Here is a 9,709-nt window from a genome sequence, read left to right as displayed (position 1 = left end):
TTCGGATAATTTTTTTCCTCCAACAATAAACTGAGTCCGGAGACTGGCGGTGCCATGCCGCATAGCGGGACCAGCGCGTTGAATCCTACGCCAGAACGGCCCCGGCAGCGTGAATGTCTCGGGTCGTCGAGGTCTGCTGCTTTGTCATAAAAGGGAGTTTCGAAGGGCATGTCATGGGTGCGATCATACCAGCACTAATGCACCGGATCCCATCAGAACTCCGCAGTTAAGCGTGCTTGGGCGAGAGTAGTACTAGGATGGGTGACACCCTGGGAAGTCCTCGTGTTGCACCCTTTTTATTTTTGCCCGCTTTTTTATTTTTTGATAATATTTATTTTTAATTTTTCGGCTTTTGGCTTTTCCTCTTCGGATAATTTTTTTTTCCCGAAAATAAACTGAGTCCGGAGACTGGCGGTGCCATGCCGCATAGCGGAACAGCGCGTTGAATCCTACGCCAGAACGGCCCCGGCAGCGCGAATGTCTCGGGCCGTCGCGGTCTGCTGCTTTGTCATAAAAGGGAGTTTCGAAGGGTAATTTTTTTTTCCCGAAAATAAACTGAGTCCGGAGACTGGCGGTGCCATGCCGCATAGCGGAACAGCGCGTTGAATCCTACGCCAGAACGGCCCCGGCAGCGCGAATGTCTCGGGCCGTCGCGGTCTGCTGCTTTGTCATAAAAGGGAGTTTCGAAGGGTATGTCATGGCTGCGATCATACCAGCACAAATGCACCGGATCCCATCATAACTCCGCAGTTAAGCGTGCTTGGGCGAGAGAAGTACTAGGATGGGAGACCCCCTGGGAAGTCCTCGTGTTGCACCCTTTTTATTTTTTGCCCGCTTTTTTATTTTTTGATAATATTTATTTTTAATTTTTTGGCTTTTGGCTTTTCCTCTTCGGATAATTTTTTCCCCCCGAAAATAAACTGAGTCCGGAGACTGGCGGTGCCATGCCGCATAGCGGAACAGCGCGTTGAATCATACGCCAGAACGGCCCCGGCAGCGCGAATGTCTCGGGCCGTCGAGGTCTGCTGCTTTGTCATAAAAGGGAGTTTCGAAGGGCATGTCATGGGTGCGATCATACCAGCACTAATGCACCGGATCCCATCAGAACTCTGCAGTTAAGCGTGCTTGGGCGAGAGTAGTACTAGGATGGGTGACCCCAAGGGAAGTCCTCGTGTTGCACCCCTTTTATTTTTTGCCCGCTTTTTTATTTTTTGATGACATTTATTTTTTATTTTTCGGCTTTTGTCTTTTCCTCTTCGGATAATTTTTTTCCCCCGAAAATAAACTGAGTCCGGAGACTGGCGGTGCCATGCCGCATAGCGGAACAGCGCGTTGAATCCTACGCCAGAACGGCCCCGGCAGCGCGAATGTCTCGGGCCGTCGAGGTCTGCTGCTTTGTCATAAAAGGGAGTTTCGAAGGGCATGTCTTGGGTGCGATCATACCAGCACTAATGCACCGGATCCCATCAGAACTCCGCAGTTAAGCGTGCTTGGGCGAGAGTAGTACTAGGATGGGTGACCCCCTGGGAAGTCCTCGTGTTGCACCCTTTTTATTTTTTGCCCGCTTTTTTATTTTTTGATAATATTTATTTTTAATTTTTTGGCTTTCGGCTTTCCCTCTTCGGATAATTTTTTCCCCCCGAAAATAAACTGAGTCCGGAGACTGGCGGTGCCATGCCGCATAGCGGAACAGCGCGTTGAATCATACGCCAGAACGGCCCCGGCAGCGCGAATGTCTCGGGCCGTCGAGGTCTGCTGCTTTGTATTAAAAGGGAGTTTCGAAGGGCATGTCTTGGGTGCGATCATACCAGCACTAATGCACCGGATCCCATCAGAACTCCGCAGTTAAGCGTGCTTGGGCGAGAGCAGTACTAGGATGGGAGACCCCCTGGGAAGTCCTCGTGTTGCACCCTTTTTATTTTTTGCCCGCATTTTTATTTTTTGATAATATTTATTTTTAATTTTTCGGCTTTTGGCTTTTCCTCTTCGGATAATTTTTTTCCTCCAACAATAAACTGAGTCCGGAGACTGTCGGTGCCATGCCGCATAGCGGGACCAGCGCGTTGAATCCTACGCCAGAACGGCCCCGGCAGCGTGAATGTCTCGGGTCGTCGAGGTCTGCTGCTTTGTCATAAAAGGGAGTTTCGAAGGGCATGTCATGGGTGCGATCATACCAGCACTAATGCACCGGATCCCATCAGAACTCCGCAGTTAAGCGTGCTTGGGCGAGAGTAGTACTAGGATGGGTGACACCCTGGGAAGTCCTCGTGTTGCACCCTTTTTATTTTTGCCCGCTTTTTTATTTTTTGATAATATTTATTTTTAATTTTTCGGCTTTTGGCTTTTCCTCTTCGGATAATTTTTTTCCTCCAACAATAAACTGAGTCCGGAGACTGGCGGTGCCATGCCGCATAGCGGGACCAGCGCGTTGAATCCTACGCCAGAACGGCCCCGGCAGCGTGAATGTCTCGGGTCGTCGAGGTCTGCTGCTTTGTCATAAAAGGGAGTTTCGAAGGGCATGTCATGGGTGCGATCATACCAGCACTAATGCACCGGATCCCATCAGAACTCCGCAGTTAAGCGTGCTTGGGCGAGAGTAGTACTAGGATGGGTGACACCCAGGGAAGTCCTCGTGTTGCACCCTTTTTATTTTTGCCCGCTTTTTTATTTTTTGATAATATTTATTTTTAATTTTTCGGCTTTTGGCTTTTCCTCTTCGGATAATTTTTTTTTCCCGAAAATAAACTGAGTCCGGAGACTGGCGGTGCCATGCCGCATAGCGGAACAGCGCGTTGAATCCTACGCCAGAACGGCCCCGGCAGCGCGAATGTCTCGGGCCGTCGCGGTCTGCTGCTTTGTCATAAAAGGGAGTTTCGAAGGGTAATTTTTTTTTCCCGAAAATAAACTGAGTCCGGAGACTGGCGGTGCCATGCCGCATAGCGGAACAGCGTGTTGAATCCTACGCCAGAACGGCCCCGGCAGCGCGAATGTCTCGGGCCGTCGCGGTCTGCTGCTTTGTCATAAAAGGGAGTTTCGAAGGGTATGTCATGGCTGCGATCATACCAGCACAAATGCACCGGATCCCATCATAACTCCGCAGTTAAGCGTGCTTGGGCGAGAGAAGTACTAGGATGGGAGACCCCCTGGGAAGTCCTCGTGTTGCACCCTTTTTATTTTTTGCCCGCTTTTTTATTTTTTGATAATATTTATTTTTAATTTTTTGGCTTTTGGCTTTTCCTCTTCGGATAATTTTTTCCCCCCGAAAATAAACTGAGTCCGGAGACTGGCGGTGCCATGCCGCATAGCGGAACAGCGCGTTGAATCATACGCCAGAACGGCCCCGGCAGCGCGAATGTCTCGGGCCGTCGAGGTCTGCTGCTTTGTCATAAAAGGGAGTTTCGAAGGGCATGTCATGGGTGCGATCATACCAGCACTAATGCACCGGATCCCATCAGAACTCTGCAGTTAAGCGTGCTTGGGCGAGAGTAGTACTAGGATGGGTGACCCCAAGGGAAGTCCTCGTGTTGCACCCCTTTTATTTTTTGCCCGCTTTTTTATTTTTTGATGACATTTATTTTTTATTTTTCGGCTTTTGTCTTTTCCTCTTCGGATAATTTTTTTCCCCCGAAAATAAACTGAGTCCGGAGACTGGCGGTGCCATGCCGCATAGCGGAACAGCGCGTTGAATCCTACGCCAGAACGGCCCCGGCAGCGCGAATGTCTCGGGCCGTCGAGGTCTGCTGCTTTGTCATAAAAGGGAGTTTCGAAGGGCATGTCTTGGGTGCGATCATACCAGCACTAATGCACCGGATCCCATCAGAACTCCGCAATTAAGCGTGCTTGGGCGAGAGTAGTACTAGGATGGGTGACCCCCTGGGAAGTCCTCGTGTTGCACCCTTTTTATTTTTTGCCCGCTTTTTTATTTTTTGATAATATTTATTTTTAATTTTTTGGCTTTCGGCTTTCCCTCTTCGGATAATTTTTTCCCCCCGAAAATAAACTGAGTCCGGAGACTGGCGGTGCCATGCCGCATAGCGGAACAGCGCGTTGAATCATACGCCAGAACGGCCCCGGCAGCGCGAATGTCTCGGGCCGTCGAGGTCTGCTGCTTTGTATTAAAAGGGAGTTTCGAAGGGCATGTCTTGGGTGCGATCATACCAGCACTAATGCACCGGATCCCATCAGAACTCCGCAGTTAAGCGTGCTTGGGCGAGAGCAGTACTAGGATGGGAGACCCCCTGGGAAGTCCTTGTGTTGCACCCTTTTTATTTTTTGCCCGCATTTTTATTTTTTGATAATATTTATTTTTAATTTTTCGGCTTTTGGCTTTTCCTCTTCGGATAATTTTTTTCCTCCAACAATAAACTGAGTCCGGAGACTGTCGGTGCCATGCCGCATAGCGGGACCAGCGCGTTGAATCCTACGCCAGAACGGCCCCGGCAGCGTGAATGTCTCGGGTCGTCGAGGTCTGCTGCTTTGTCATAAAAGGGAGTTTCGAAGGGCATGTCATGGGTGCGATCATACCAGCACTAATGCACCGGATCCCATCAGAACTCCGCAGTTAAGCGTGCTTGGGCGAGAGTAGTACTAGGATGGGTGACACCCTGGGAAGTCCTCGTGTTGCACCCTTTTTATTTTTGCCCGCTTTTTTATTTTTTGATAATATTTATTTTTAATTTTTTGGCTTTTGGCTTTTCCTCTTCGGATAATTTTTTTTTCCCGAAAATAAACTGAGTCCGGAGACTGGCGGTGCCATGCCGCATAGCGGAACAGCGCGTTGAATCCTACGCCAGAACGGCCCCGGCAGCGCGAATGTCTCGGGCCGTCGCGGTCTGCTGCTTTGCCATAAAAGGGAGTTTCGAAGGGTATGTCATGGCTGCGATCATACCAGCACAAATGCACCGGATCCCATCATAACTCCGCAGTTAAGCGTGCTTGGGCGAGAGAAGTACTAGGATGGGAGACCCCCTGGGAAGTCCTCGTGTTGCACCCTTTTTATTTTTTGCCCGCTTTTTTATTTTTTGATAATATTTATTTTTAATTTTTTGGCTTTTGGCTTTTCCTCTTCGGATAATTTTTTCCCCCCGAAAATAAACTGAGTCCGGAGACTGGCGGTGCCATGCCGCATAGCGGAACAGCGCGTTGAATCATACGCCAGAACGGCCCCGGCAGCGCGAATGTCTCGGGCCGTCGAGGTCTGCTGCTTTGTCATAAAAGGGAGTTTCGAAGGGCATGTCATGGGTGCGATCATACCAGCACTAATGCACCGGATCCCATCAGAACTCTGCAGTTAAGCGTGCTTGGGCGAGAGTAGTACTAGGATGGGTGACCCCAAGGGAAGTCCTCGTGTTGCACCCCTTTTATTTTTTGCCCGCTTTTTTATTTTTTGATGACATTTATTTTTTATTTTTCGGCTTTTGTCTTTTCCTCTTCGGATAATTTTTTTCCCCCGAAAATAAACTGAGTCCGGAGACTGGCGGTGCCATGCCGCATAGCGGAACAGCGCGTTGAATCCTACGCCAGAACGGCCCCGGCAGCGCGAATGTCTCGGGCCGTCGAGGTCTGCTGCTTTGTCATAAAAGGGAGTTTCGAAGGGCATGTCTTGGGTGCGATCATACCAGCACTAATGCACCGGATCCCATCAGAACTCCGCAGTTAAGCGTGCTTGGGCGAGAGTAGTACTAGGATGGGTGACCCCCTGGGAAGTCCTCGTGTTGCACCCTTTTTATTTTTTGCCCGCTTTTTTATTTTTTGATAATATTTATTTTTAATTTTTTGGCTTTCGGCTTTTCCTCTTCGGATAATTTTTTCCCCCCGAAAATAAACTGAGTCCGGAGACTGGCGGTGCCATGCCGCATAGCGGAACAGCGCGTTGAATCATACGCCAGAACGGCCCCGGCAGCGCGAATGTCTCGGGCCGTCGAGGTCTGCTGCTTTGTATTAAAAGGGAGTTTCGAAGGGCATGTCTTGGGTGCGATCATACCAGCACTAATGCACCGGATCCCATCAGAACTCCGCAGTTAAGCGTGCTTGGGCGAGAGCAGTACTAGGATGGGAGACCCCCTGGGAAGTCCTCGTGTTGCACCCTTTTTATTTTTTGCCCGCATTTTTATTTTTTGATAATATTTATTTTTAATTTTTCGGCTTTTGGCTTTTCCTCTTCAGATAATTTTTTTCCTCCAACAATAAACTGAGTCCGGAGACTGGCGGTGCCATGCCGCATAGCGGGACCAGCGCGTTGAATCCTACGCCAGAACGGCCCCGGCAGCGTGAATGTCTCGGGTCGTCGAGGTCTGCTGCTTTGTCATAAAAGGGAGTTTCGAAGGGCATGTCATGGGTGCGATCATACCAGCACTAATGCACCGGATCCCATCAGAACTCCGCAGTTAAGCGTGCTTGGGCGAGAGTAGTACTAGGATGGGTGACACCCTGGGAAGTCCTCGTGTTGCACCCTTTTTATTTTTGCCCGCTTTTTTATTTTTTGATAATATTTATTTTTAATTTTTCGGCTTTTGGCTTTTCCTCTTCGGATAATTTTTTTTTCCCGAAAATAAACTGAGTCCGGAGACTGGCGGTGCCATGCCGCATAGCGGAACAGCGCGTTGAATCCTACGCCAGAACGGCCCCGGCAGCGCGAATGTCTCGGGCCGTCGCGGTCTGCTGCTTTGTCATAAAAGGGAGTTTCGAAGGGTAATTTTTTTTTCCCGAAAATAAACTGAGTCCGGAGACTGGCGGTGCCATGCCGCATAGCGGAACAGCGCGTTGAATCCTACGCCAGAACGGCCCCGGCAGCGCGAATGTCTCGGGCCGTCGCGGTCTGCTGCTTTGTCATAAAAGGGAGTTTCGAAGGGTATGTCATGGCTGCGATCATACCAGCACAAATGCACCGGATCCCATCATAACTCCGCAGTTAAGCGTGCTTGGGCGAGAGAAGTACTAGGATGGGTGACCCCCTGGGAAGTCCTCGTGTTGCACCCTTTTTATTTTTTGCCCGCTTTTTTATTTTTTGATAATATTTATTTTTAATTTTTTGGCTTTTGGCTTTTCCTCTTCGGATAATTTTTTCCCCCCGAAAATAAACTGAGTCCGGAGACTGGCGGTGCCATGCCGCATAGCGGAACAGCGCGTTGAATCATACGCCAGAACGGCCCCGGCAGCGCGAATGTCTCGGGCCGTCGAGGTCTGCTGCTTTGTCATAAAAGGGAGTTTCGAAGGGCATGTCATGGGTGCGATCATACCAGCACTAATGCACCGGATCCCATCAGAACTCTGCAGTTAAGCGTGCTTGGGCGAGAGTAGTACTAGGATGGGTGACCCCAAGGGAAGTCCTCGTGTTGCACCCCTTTTATTTTTTGCCCGCTTTTTTATTTTTTGATGACATTTATTTTTTATTTTTCGGCTTTTGTCTTTTCCTCTTCGGATAATTTTTTTCCCCCGAAAATAAACTGAGTCCGGAGACTGGCGGTGCCATGCCGCATAGCGGAACAGCGCGTTGAATCCTACGCCAGAACGGCCCCGGCAGCGCGAATGTCTCGGGCCGTCGAGGTCTGCTGCTTTGTCATAAAAGGGAGTTTCGAAGGGCATGTCTTGGGTGCGATCATACCAGCACTAATGCACCGGATCCCATCAGAACTCCGCAGTTAAGCGTGCTTGGGCGAGAGTAGTACTAGGATGGGTGACCCCCTGGGAAGTCCTCGTGTTGCACCCTTTTTATTTTTTGCCCGCTTTTTTATTTTTTGATAATATTTATTTTTAATTTTTTAGCTTTTGGCTTTTCCTCTTCGGATAATTTTTTTCCCCCGACAATAAACTGAGTCCGGAGACTGGCGGTGCCATGCCGCATAGCGGGACCAGCGCGTTGAATCCTACGCCAGAACGGCCCCGGCAACGCGAATGTCTCGGGCCGTCGAGGTCTGCTGCTTTGTCATAAAAGGGAGTTTCGAAGGGCATATCATGGGTGCGATCATACCAGCACTAATGCACCGGATCCCATCAGAACTTCGCAGTTAAGCGTGCTTGGGCGAGAGTAGTACTAGGATGGGTGACCCCCTGGGAAGTCCTCGTGTTGCACCCCTTTTATTTTTTGCCCGCTTTTTTATTTTTTGATAACATTTATTTTTAATTTTTCGGCTTTTGGCTTTTCCTCTTCGGATAATTTTTTTCCTCCGAAAATAAACTGAGTCCGGAGACTCGCGGTGCCATGCCGCATAGCGGAACAGCGCGTTGAATCCTACGCCAGAACGGCCCCGGCAGCGTGAATGTCTCGGGTCGTCGAGGTCTGCTGCTTTGTCATAAAAGGGAGTTTCGAAGGGCATGTCATGGGTGCGATCATACCAGCACTAATGCACCGGATCCCATCAGAACTCCGCAGTTAAGCGTGCTTGGGCGAGAGTAGTACTAGGATGGGTGACACCCTGGGAAGTCCTCGTGTTGCACCCTTTTTATTTTTGCCCGCTTTTTTATTTTTTGATAATATTTATTTTTAATTTTTCGGCTTTTGGCTTTTCCTCTTCGGATAATTTTTTTTCCCGAAAATAAACTGAGTCCGGAGACTGGCGGTGCCATGCCGCATAGCGGAACAGCGCGTTGAATCCTACGCCAGAACGGCCCCGGCAGCGCGAATGTCTCGGGCCGTCGCGGTCTGCTGCTTTGTCATAAAAGGGAGTTTCGAAGGGTAATTTTTTTTTCCCGAAAATAAACTGAGTCCGGAGACTGGCGGTGCCATGCCGCATAGCGGAACAGCGCGTTGAATCCTACGCCAGAACGGCCCCGGCAGCGCGAATGTCTCGGGCCGTCGCGGTCTGCTGCTTTGTCATAAAAGGGAGTTTCGAAGGGTATGTCATGGCTGCGATCATACCAGCACAAATGCACCGGATCCCATCATAACTCCGCAGTTAAGCGTGCTTGGGCGAGAGAAGTACTAGGATGGGTGACCCCCTGGGAAGTCCTCGTGTTGCACCCTTTTTATTTTTTGCCCGCTTTTTTATTTTTTGATAATATTTATTTTTAATTTTTTGGCTTTTGGCTTTTCCTCTTCGGATAATTTTTTCCCCCCGAAAATAAACTGAGTCCGGAGACTGGCGGTGCCATGCCGCATAGCGGAACAGCGCGTTGAATCATACGCCAGAACGGCCCCGGCAGCGCGAATGTCTCGGGCCGTCGAGGTCTGCTGCTTTGTCATAAAAGGGAGTTTCGAAGGGCATGTCATGGGTGCGATCATACCAGCACTAATGCACCGGATCCCATCAGAACTCTGCAGTTAAGCGTGCTTGGGCGAGAGTAGTACTAGGATGGGTGACCCCAAGGGAAGTCCTCGTGTTGCACCCCTTTTATTTTTTGCCCGCTTTTTTATTTTTTGATGACATTTATTTTTTATTTTTCGGCTTTTGTCTTTTCCTCTTCGGATAATTTTTTTCCCCCGAAAATAAACTGAGTCCGGAGACTGGCGGTGCCATGCCGCATAGCGGAACAGCGCGTTGAATCCTACGCCAGAACGGCCCCGGCAGCGCGAATGTCTCGGGCCGTCGAGGTCTGCTGCTTTGTCATAAAAGGGAGTTTCGAAGGGCATGTCTTGGGTGCGATCATACCAGCACTAATGCACCGGATCCCATCAGAACTCCGCAGTTAAGCGTGCTTGGGCGAGAGTAGTACTAGGATGGGTGACCCCCTGGGAAGTCCTCGTGTTGCACCCTTTTTATTTTTTGCCCGC

General features: G+C 49.8%; 20 non-coding genes and 5 pseudogenes across 20 annotated transcripts; all 25 read left to right on the top strand.

Moving 5' to 3' along the window:
- The first annotated feature begins 175 nt into the window (after positions 1–175).
- On the top strand, positions 176–294 carry LOC149764984 (5S ribosomal RNA). Its single transcript, XR_016405220.1, has one exon. It is a non-coding gene; the product is annotated as a 5S ribosomal RNA (ribosomal RNA).
- Positions 295–699: 405 nt separating this feature from the next.
- Positions 700–818, top strand: LOC149764983 (5S ribosomal RNA; annotated as a pseudogene).
- A 246-nt stretch (positions 819–1,064) lies between these two features.
- On the top strand, positions 1,065–1,183 carry LOC149764982 (5S ribosomal RNA). Its single transcript, XR_016403884.1, has one exon. It is a non-coding gene; the product is annotated as a 5S ribosomal RNA (ribosomal RNA).
- A 246-nt stretch (positions 1,184–1,429) lies between these two features.
- LOC149764981 (5S ribosomal RNA) lies at positions 1,430–1,548 on the top strand. The gene has a single exon (XR_016412386.1). It is a non-coding gene; the product is annotated as a 5S ribosomal RNA (ribosomal RNA).
- A 246-nt stretch (positions 1,549–1,794) lies between these two features.
- On the top strand, positions 1,795–1,913 carry LOC149764980 (5S ribosomal RNA). The gene has a single exon (XR_016400997.1). It is a non-coding gene; the product is annotated as a 5S ribosomal RNA (ribosomal RNA).
- Positions 1,914–2,160: 247 nt separating this feature from the next.
- On the top strand, positions 2,161–2,279 carry LOC149764979 (5S ribosomal RNA). The gene has a single exon (XR_016405219.1). It is a non-coding gene; the product is annotated as a 5S ribosomal RNA (ribosomal RNA).
- Positions 2,280–2,525: 246 nt separating this feature from the next.
- LOC149764978 (5S ribosomal RNA) lies at positions 2,526–2,644 on the top strand. The gene has a single exon (XR_016406927.1). It is a non-coding gene; the product is annotated as a 5S ribosomal RNA (ribosomal RNA).
- A 405-nt stretch (positions 2,645–3,049) lies between these two features.
- On the top strand, positions 3,050–3,168 carry LOC149764977 (5S ribosomal RNA; annotated as a pseudogene).
- Positions 3,169–3,414: 246 nt separating this feature from the next.
- Positions 3,415–3,533, top strand: LOC149764976 (5S ribosomal RNA). Its single transcript, XR_016403883.1, has one exon. It is a non-coding gene; the product is annotated as a 5S ribosomal RNA (ribosomal RNA).
- Positions 3,534–3,779: 246 nt separating this feature from the next.
- Positions 3,780–3,898, top strand: LOC149764975 (5S ribosomal RNA). The gene has a single exon (XR_016403588.1). It is a non-coding gene; the product is annotated as a 5S ribosomal RNA (ribosomal RNA).
- A 246-nt stretch (positions 3,899–4,144) lies between these two features.
- Positions 4,145–4,263, top strand: LOC149764974 (5S ribosomal RNA). Its single transcript, XR_016403028.1, has one exon. It is a non-coding gene; the product is annotated as a 5S ribosomal RNA (ribosomal RNA).
- Positions 4,264–4,510: 247 nt separating this feature from the next.
- On the top strand, positions 4,511–4,629 carry LOC149764973 (5S ribosomal RNA). The gene has a single exon (XR_016405218.1). It is a non-coding gene; the product is annotated as a 5S ribosomal RNA (ribosomal RNA).
- A 245-nt stretch (positions 4,630–4,874) lies between these two features.
- On the top strand, positions 4,875–4,993 carry LOC149764972 (5S ribosomal RNA; annotated as a pseudogene).
- A 246-nt stretch (positions 4,994–5,239) lies between these two features.
- LOC149764971 (5S ribosomal RNA) lies at positions 5,240–5,358 on the top strand. Its single transcript, XR_016403881.1, has one exon. It is a non-coding gene; the product is annotated as a 5S ribosomal RNA (ribosomal RNA).
- Positions 5,359–5,604: 246 nt separating this feature from the next.
- LOC149764970 (5S ribosomal RNA) lies at positions 5,605–5,723 on the top strand. Its single transcript, XR_016412385.1, has one exon. It is a non-coding gene; the product is annotated as a 5S ribosomal RNA (ribosomal RNA).
- A 246-nt stretch (positions 5,724–5,969) lies between these two features.
- On the top strand, positions 5,970–6,088 carry LOC149764969 (5S ribosomal RNA). Its single transcript, XR_016400996.1, has one exon. It is a non-coding gene; the product is annotated as a 5S ribosomal RNA (ribosomal RNA).
- Positions 6,089–6,335: 247 nt separating this feature from the next.
- Positions 6,336–6,454, top strand: LOC149764968 (5S ribosomal RNA). Its single transcript, XR_016405217.1, has one exon. It is a non-coding gene; the product is annotated as a 5S ribosomal RNA (ribosomal RNA).
- Positions 6,455–6,859: 405 nt separating this feature from the next.
- Positions 6,860–6,978, top strand: LOC149764967 (5S ribosomal RNA; annotated as a pseudogene).
- Positions 6,979–7,224: 246 nt separating this feature from the next.
- LOC149764966 (5S ribosomal RNA) lies at positions 7,225–7,343 on the top strand. The gene has a single exon (XR_016403880.1). It is a non-coding gene; the product is annotated as a 5S ribosomal RNA (ribosomal RNA).
- Positions 7,344–7,589: 246 nt separating this feature from the next.
- LOC149764965 (5S ribosomal RNA) lies at positions 7,590–7,708 on the top strand. Its single transcript, XR_016412384.1, has one exon. It is a non-coding gene; the product is annotated as a 5S ribosomal RNA (ribosomal RNA).
- A 247-nt stretch (positions 7,709–7,955) lies between these two features.
- On the top strand, positions 7,956–8,074 carry LOC149764964 (5S ribosomal RNA). Its single transcript, XR_016402287.1, has one exon. It is a non-coding gene; the product is annotated as a 5S ribosomal RNA (ribosomal RNA).
- A 246-nt stretch (positions 8,075–8,320) lies between these two features.
- Positions 8,321–8,439, top strand: LOC149764963 (5S ribosomal RNA). The gene has a single exon (XR_016405215.1). It is a non-coding gene; the product is annotated as a 5S ribosomal RNA (ribosomal RNA).
- A 404-nt stretch (positions 8,440–8,843) lies between these two features.
- LOC149764962 (5S ribosomal RNA) lies at positions 8,844–8,962 on the top strand (annotated as a pseudogene).
- A 246-nt stretch (positions 8,963–9,208) lies between these two features.
- Positions 9,209–9,327, top strand: LOC149764961 (5S ribosomal RNA). Its single transcript, XR_016403879.1, has one exon. It is a non-coding gene; the product is annotated as a 5S ribosomal RNA (ribosomal RNA).
- Positions 9,328–9,573: 246 nt separating this feature from the next.
- Positions 9,574–9,692, top strand: LOC149764960 (5S ribosomal RNA). The gene has a single exon (XR_016412383.1). It is a non-coding gene; the product is annotated as a 5S ribosomal RNA (ribosomal RNA).
- The last annotated feature ends 17 nt before the right edge of the window (positions 9,693–9,709 follow it).

Source organism: Phoenix dactylifera, chromosome 4 (genome assembly GCF_051530095.1).
Source record: "Phoenix dactylifera cultivar Ajwa chromosome 4, Ajwa_hap1_PhDact_Kaust_v1.1, whole genome shotgun sequence".
Taxonomy (NCBI): Eukaryota; Viridiplantae; Streptophyta; class Magnoliopsida; order Arecales; family Arecaceae; genus Phoenix; species Phoenix dactylifera.
Note: the sequence above shows the minus strand (reverse complement) of the source record. Positions and strands in the feature narration are given on the sequence as shown.